Genomic DNA, 8,171 nt, shown 5'->3' with positions numbered 1-8,171 from the left:
AAAGTTTTAAGACTAAACTTTAAGGCTTGTGTAGTAAATTAAATCTTGACTAACATGCTTCATTATAAATAATGATGTGAAACACCTCTTAGCTGCTGCATAGGTTATAAATTCAAATTTGGTAGGTTGTGGCAAATAGAAAAACATGCTTTGCTCTAGCAACGAAGCAATTGATATTTTTTGTATTCCCATTGACCAAAATTATGGAAGGATCCTGATTGAGGAAGCAGTCTTGAATTTACAGTCAAACCCTGACTTAAGGCCCACCCTTTAAAGCACCAATCCTATTATGCCACCATAATTGTGTCGCTTGTTATGACGCAGAACAATACCATGCTCCAAAAAAATGCTTTTTCAAAAAATTTTCTGATGTTTACAGTAAGTTGACAATTATTTAATTACAAATACTGATTATTCTCTTCTGTATCTATAGTGTAATAAGCACTCCCATTCAAGTTATTCAAAAGTAGAGTACTCCAAAATGTTTCCAGGCAAAAATGCTTTGTGGAGAGCTCGTTTGCAATAAACTTGTGGTCTACTCTCTACCGAAAAACACTATCAGTGGTTGAATAGGAAAGTGGGGCTTTGTTAACATGTGCCTGCATTTTTTACACCAGGGCTTAAATTTTACACAACCTTTACAATCCTTTTAGCTAAATGGGTTTATGGGATGAAATTACACCAGAAACTAGTCAATAGCTGGAGATATGGGGTTTAGTTGAAGGTGAAAAACAGTGCAGAGTAATGTTGAAATGAGAGATTCAGAATAACATCAACAAAGAGATTGTTTTGCAAAATCTTCCACAGTAAATAAATACATTGATGCCAAAAAATCAGTTTCAGCTTTTGAAAATATGGCTCTCGAGGAAATTATTAAGTTAGCGATTCCGATTCATCTGAAGGAGAACTTGAGAATGTAGAAGGGAATTTTAAGTCAGAAACTAAAACGAACGTCACATTTAGAAACTAACAAAATTGTTAAAGGAATATGCGACTGATAGAAAAATGTTGAACAGCCTTCTTGCATTAGAAAAGAACAGAGCTATCTTTTTTGAGCAAAAAAAAAAAAGTCAAACTGAAACTAAAAAATATTAATATTTTGGACCAGAAAACAGGTAGTTTAGATAAACTAATTAATGTTGGAGCCTGAAATCTATTAATTTTTTAAACTTAAAGAGGTAAAATCGTGCTTTAATTTTATCACATTTCTTAACATTATTTGTAATCTTACACTTTATATTCCGATATATTGCCAAAATCGATATAACGTCACCAAAAGATGGGATTTGACAGTGAAGTTATATCGGAGTTTTACTGTAAGTCTATCAAACAGTCATATTAACATGACAGACTGCAGGGTTTTGTCGAAGCAGAAAGTGGCTCAATCACATAGGCATGATCTTACAGCATTGTATCCCAAGATGTCACGAAATAGTGCTCAAAGAACTCCATAACTTGAAGGTGAAAATTCTGGTTTTTAAAAGCAAAAGCATTAGGCTCGTAGCTGAAACATTAGGAGTACAGTAGAATACCTTTATAACGCCGACCTGTATAACGCAATTGTCTATAAACCGCACTACTTTTCAAAAGTAAACAATAGGTTTTGAAGAAAAAAAATCTCTCTGGTTTGTCTTGCAAACATAAATATTGTTAGGTAAATTCAATTTTGAAACTGCTTTTCATCTTTTCATCTTAATTCAAAGCTTTTAAATAAAAATTAGTATTCACAGAAAAAAGAAAATACCAGATGGCTCTTGAAAAGGCAGCTGTTATGTTAACCGTGGAGCTAGCAGAAGTGCGGAATAATTCACTTTCTTTTGATTGTGAAACATATTTATTTGTGAATGACTAATGGTTTGTAATTAGTGCTTTAGGACTCGTTGCAGATAGAACTCATTCTGAAATGCTAATATTATAGATATATTCTGAATATTAGTTTCAAAATTTGAATTGACCTATATAATGCCAAAACCTGTATAACACAAAAGCTCTGGTCCCAAAGTGTGCGTTATAACGGTCTTCTACTGTATTATTTATTAATTGTGGGTACTAATAATACAATATATTCATTAGGTTTTTAGTTGTTGCTTTGTAGGAATTGAACATTTTTGTATTCTGTCACTTTTTTCTTACCTGGGTGCAATGTGCTGTCAGATAATAGTACCAGGCTTGATGGTGCACTGATTTGGTGCAAGTAAAAAACACCATAACAAGATTAAAAAATAACTTTATAAAGTGCACAAGAAAGATGTTGGGAAAAAAAACCATCGTCTAGCATGCATCATATACAGGGCCCTTGCTAGGGATTTCAAATTGTTAGCCAACAAATTAGTCAAATTTTAATTGTATTAGCCGAAGACCTAAATTTAGTTAATTTTAATTGTGAATTAAAAAAATTTCCAGAAAATTTCAATTGGAAAACAAAGGAGTAAGTTTATAAAATAGACAATGCAAGTGCTAATATTTTAAATATGCAGTATACACTAATATTTTACTAAGCACTTAATAACAATGCATACGACACGGAAATCCCAATTTGTTGTTTTTTTTCCTTGCAGATTTTCTAATTATAATTTTGAGGGTCGAGGGAAAAATATTTTTTCTATTTTTTATGAAAATTTCCGAAAATTTTCCATTTGCCAAGAATTATAGCAAATCAGCTTCTTTTGTTGAATTTACAATTTTATCACTTTTGGCGCAGTGGCGAATCTTTAGCGCGGGCCCTGACATTTGTAAGTAAGTTTTCATTTATTCTATAATTCTCCATACATTATTTTCTTAAAAATTACTGCAATGATGTACAACAACTTTGTTATATTCAGTTGGACTAAGCAGTGTAGAAATTTCTACATTGTGATGCATCGCCAACCTTACATGGCAGTGTCACAATACATCACAATGTAAGATTTTTTTTTTTTTTTTTGAAGATACAGTGAAATCTTGTCACAACAAATACCAATACAACTAAATATCGGTTTCAACAAAGGAAATTTTCTGTATATTTCATTTCCATTACTTTGCTCTAATTCAATTGCAGCGAAAATTCCGTTACAGTGAGCAAAATTTATGGTCCCTTAAAGTTCGTTGTAACGAGATTTCACTGTAAACTGCTTGTTTAAATTTTACAAAATATGTTCCAGATGGAAAAATATAAGTTATCCCAGATACTACAAACAGATTCTAACGCTAGCAGGAAGTTGCCAAAAAAAAAAAAAAACTGTTTAAAGGGATAAGATAGCTACAGGTGTTTTGGTATTACAATGAATCTATTTTCCTAATGCAAAAAGATGTGAGCAGTCTTTTAGCATTTAAAAAGGGGTTCATCAAAACACCAAAATATGTACATGCAATCTTAGTAGCTATTTTACACTTTAAGCGTCTTTTTTTTTCTTTTGTTGTTGTTGAATGATTATAAGATATGTATAAACTTTGTTCATCAATATTTTTTCTGTCAAGAGCTTAAAAAACTGCATTTCCTGCAAGTTTTGGGAAAAGTGAAGATCTTCGTTTGCTTATGATACTTCCATGAGAGATAACAAAACTTAAATTTTTGGTTGGGAAATTTTTTTAATTTGCTGAATTGTACTGCATAAGCTATGAGTATGAATTCATCTTATGAGAAGAGACATTAAACATCATTATTTTTTTTAAAGGTAAGTTCAAAAAGTAATCGTTAAATTTTATGAATCATCTGAAAAATATTGTGGAATAAGGGCATTTTTGTAGGTCACAGTAACCTCCCATCTGGGTGCCCCTGCTTCTACAGAATTTTGAAACAATTAAGATATTGAAACGGTAACGATTGTGGAATGGTGTCTGAATATTGGTGGTAGGATTTGTAGCCAGTGCTATATTGATGAATTGGTTTAGAGAAAAATTCTAATCTGATTTAAAGATGTAGGATGTACAACAGTTTTTTGCGATGCATTGCCCAACCCTAATATCCAGTAATATTCTATTGATATTAATTGAGATGCACAAAGTAAAAAAATATTCAGTTGAATACATGGTTAATTTTTTTAATCTGAAAAATTTAATTTTTATTTTATGCCAATTTGAAATATTTTGCAGTAAGATACCCAAGGCTAAGGCCCCCAGAACAAAATGTAATGTACCAAACAGCCTGATCATCACATCCTGAGACTGCAGTTTGGATCTTTTTAGAACTCCTCGGTCAGAATTGGTGAATAACTGAGCAGATGGCAGATATCATCTCAATTGAAGCTGAGAGTGCCTACAAACTGGTAGATAAAGTGAATTCACCAGCGAGTGTTCGCAGCATGGTATGGTTCGACTCGTGAGTTGAAGACAAAGTATGGGTATTTAGCAGTAAGTTACCACCTTTAAGCCAGGGCTAAGTCGGAACTGAATTGAGATGACATCCGAAACCAGCTCTGTTATTCACTATTCCTGACTGAGGAGTTCTAGTAAGAACGAAACTACAGTCTCAATATGTGATGACCGGGCTGTTGGGGTATATTGCATTCAATTGGAAGTAGTTTATCTAATTTGTGTCTTATGTGAAATTTAAATGCACTTCCATCAAAAATCCTAAATTTATTTTCCTTAAAAGCATAGTTATTAATTTAAAATAAATAAAAAATAAAATAAATTATTCAAAAAATAACTTAATGTAGTACAACTAATCTTGGCTATGTTTATCAGTAGAGACGTACCAAGTATTCGGTAACTGCTGGGTACTCGGCTTGTTCGGACAATTTGCCGAGTACTCAGTACTCGGGCAAATTTTGATCAGGTACTTGGCCAATACCGAGTAGTTGTAAAAAATTGAATAATGTTCAAAGCAGATGTTACAATTAATAAAAAAAATGCAAGCATATAAATAATATACTGCAATCATTTACAATTCAAATTCAAATTCTGAGAATAATGAAGTTTGTTATGCCTCAATGGAGTAAATCTTATATTTTAATGCCCCAAAGTTAAAGAAACTTAAATATTAAAAATGGGGCAAAAAGGCAAGTACAGAAAATATGAAATTTTTATATTAAATGGATTTTTGCCACTAACAAAATTATAAGAAGCATAAAAATACCCTTTCTTAAAAAATAAAACAATGTTAAAAGCACAAATGTGCAGGAACTCTGTATGCACGTGTTTTGGCATTACAAGGAATGCTTTTTATAATGCACAAAATGTGAGTTTATGGATTTAAAGACATCTGACAAAAGTCAGATTTTTTTATGTTCATTTGCTCACATTTTATGCACTAAAAAAGATGTTCCTTGTAATGCAGAAGAATGTGTCTGCAGTGCTCCTGCACATTTGTACTTTTAACATTGTTTCATTTGCTTAAAAAAATTATTTACATTTGTATGACTAGAAGTATAGATTGATATAATTTGTTTTAATTCACACTTGATAATCCTACCTTTTATGTATTTGTTTATTTTTACTTTAAAAAATAACTTATTTGTAAAATTATTGACACAAATAAAATCTTTTAAATAATACATAATTAAATTTCATCTGGAAGTTTGTTTTAAAAACTATTTTTTTTATATGGAGGTCTATACTACTATTCCAATGAGTTCACAATTTGTCAGGTGTGTGTCCGTGGTTCTTCTTAAAACATAATTGGAACTCGGTACTCGGCTGAGTTACGAAAGGCCGAGTACTCTGCTACTTGGCCAAAGTGCTACTCGGTACGTCTCTATTGATCAGAAATTCTGCATAAACTGATTAGTTTCTTTTCTGGGGATATAGGGTTTCATAACTGACAATCATGATAACTGGTTATGTTGTAAGGTATAATAACTATGTTTATGTTTTACAGCCTGTACATTGTAAATTTTCATCTTTTCACGAGGTTACTTTGGGACTGAGAAATTTTCAAAGTTAAAGGGCTGTAAGTTTTCAGCCTTATTTTGGCTTTGGTTGACAAAAACTAAACTTTACAAAGTGTTTAAATAGTATTAGTTACACTATCTTTTTTTAAAAAATTTCATAGCAGTTTAAAATAATATCATAATCTTTTACTTGTTAGTTAGAATGCATTGTTCTTAATTATCTATTTAATATATAATATTCTAGGATTGATCAGAGCTAAATAATGTAGATGCACGTGCGCACGTCCTGCGCGGATACTTCAACTGACGTGCGGATACATTGCCGCGGAGTTGCACGTCTTCCGATAATAGTAAAAGTTCATACTCTTTTCTTCTAATTCGTTTTAAATTTCTTTGATATTAAATTCGTTGATATTATTTATTTAGATTGTAAAAGATAGTTCCAGATCGTATATACACCCAAGCGTGTGGTGGATGTATTCGCTGCGGGCACGCGCATCTCGCGATAATTGTTCAAATTCTTATTTCTAATTTGTTTTAAAGTGATATTTAACTAATTTGTAAAAGTTATAAACGAATAGCATAAACGTAACAATAGCATAACGTATTCATAACTCTTGCTACTAAATTTGTTGCACTCGTTTTTGTCCATTCCCTCAACAGAGCATTTCCAAGAAGCAGCGAATTGCTAGTTTTTCCTTTGTTCTCAGAAATTTGGATATCATATTAATTTCTCGACTTGACAGACTAAGAAGAGAAAGGTCCCACCAATGTATTATCTGCAGTGGAGATATAATACCCAAAATTATGTGAGCTTACAAATGCAAAGATATCGCTAAAAGAAGCTTAGTTTTAAAATTTTGAAATTTAACTTAGGTCTTTGCATAAATAGGCTCATATATAATTGACATGAAAATTAGTTCCTTGTAACCTCAAAGCATATACCTGCAATTATTTGAAATTTTGTGCTTTATAACGTTGTTTTAGATAACAAATTTTTACAAAATGAAGAAATTTCTTGTGATTAATTTTTTTTTTGTAATCCGACCCCCCCCCCCCCCCCACATTTTTTTTAAAAAAACGTGTTAGACAATTATTAGCTTGCAGATACTTTTGAGTTGCGTGCGCAGATGCTTTATATTTTTATCTGACTCTGGGATTAATATAAACTCATTTCCTTTGTTGTTCCTAGTGTGGATCAGGCACCTATGGTACAATGGTTCGCAGTCATGTTTCCTACTGTTTTGAATTGGGATAAAGCACTGTTCCAATGTTACCCCCAATCAATGGGGTAAGATTAGGACAAATTTAGATTTTTTTAAATAAAATGTCACTATAACTAGAGTTATTCTTTTGCCATATCTTGTAAGAGGAATACTCAATTGACATATTAGTGATTATTTAGCTTTTTTCTTTGAAAATAAAAATAGGAACAGTTAAACTTTGAAAAATGTTCCAAAGTTATCCCATCCTACAGTACTTTTAATAAAAGTTAGCTTTTAATGCTTAACTTTATTTACCAATTCTGAAATACAAAAATCAAGTTGAACAGACAGAAAACAATTGTTACAACAAAACGATTAGAATTCAAAATTGAAATGTGAAGTTGTTTTAACTGATGCAATTTTAATATATTGGGTTTAATGGTTGATATCTCGAGTAGAATGTTAGGATCAGCATTTAGACAGCTTCAGTATATAGTTTTGGTTACTGCATAAGTTAAATTCAGATTTTCATATGTAATGACAGTTGGAAGAACATGCTTTGTGTTTTCAACAGCTGGGGTTTTTTGGTGTCCAGCGAAAACCAAAAATGGGTAAGCACAGACTGACAAAAATTGTAAAATCTTTGGAGGCAAGGAAAATTGGTGGGCTCCTGACACATTGTTTTTAGAATTTGTGAGGAAATTCATAATAACATGGTTTGTAGAATAATATTGTTTTGAAATAACTAATTGCCAAGGTATTTCTTTTTTAGTCAGACCTTCAAGTGAAGTATCTGTAAGGTAGATTTAAAGGTGCAGTTTGAAGTTATGTCTATCAAGCATTCATATTCACATAACAACAGGCTACAGGGTTTTCTCAAAGCAAATAACGGTTCAACCACCTACGCATGATCTCGCCACACTGTCAGTGAGTTTCCAAGGGCGAATTCAGGGGAGGGTCAAAGGGTGACCCCCCCCCTGTGGTGAAAAATATCTTTTCATTAGTTACGAAGTCTTTAGTAATACGTAAGAAAAGGTATAGTGGGAAAATGTTTCTATAAAATAAATTTAAAATCTTTTTTCCTTACTTAGTGTTATTATTGTTCAACTTCACTTTTATAGAAACTGTAAGCTTAAGTGATTGACTTTTCTGGCCT

The sequence above is a fragment of the Uloborus diversus genome, chromosome 3 (assembly GCF_026930045.1).
Source record: "Uloborus diversus isolate 005 chromosome 3, Udiv.v.3.1, whole genome shotgun sequence".
NCBI classification, from domain to species: domain Eukaryota; kingdom Metazoa; phylum Arthropoda; class Arachnida; order Araneae; family Uloboridae; genus Uloborus; species Uloborus diversus.
The sequence above is the reverse complement of the archived record's forward strand: the minus strand, read 5'-3'. Positions refer to the sequence as shown.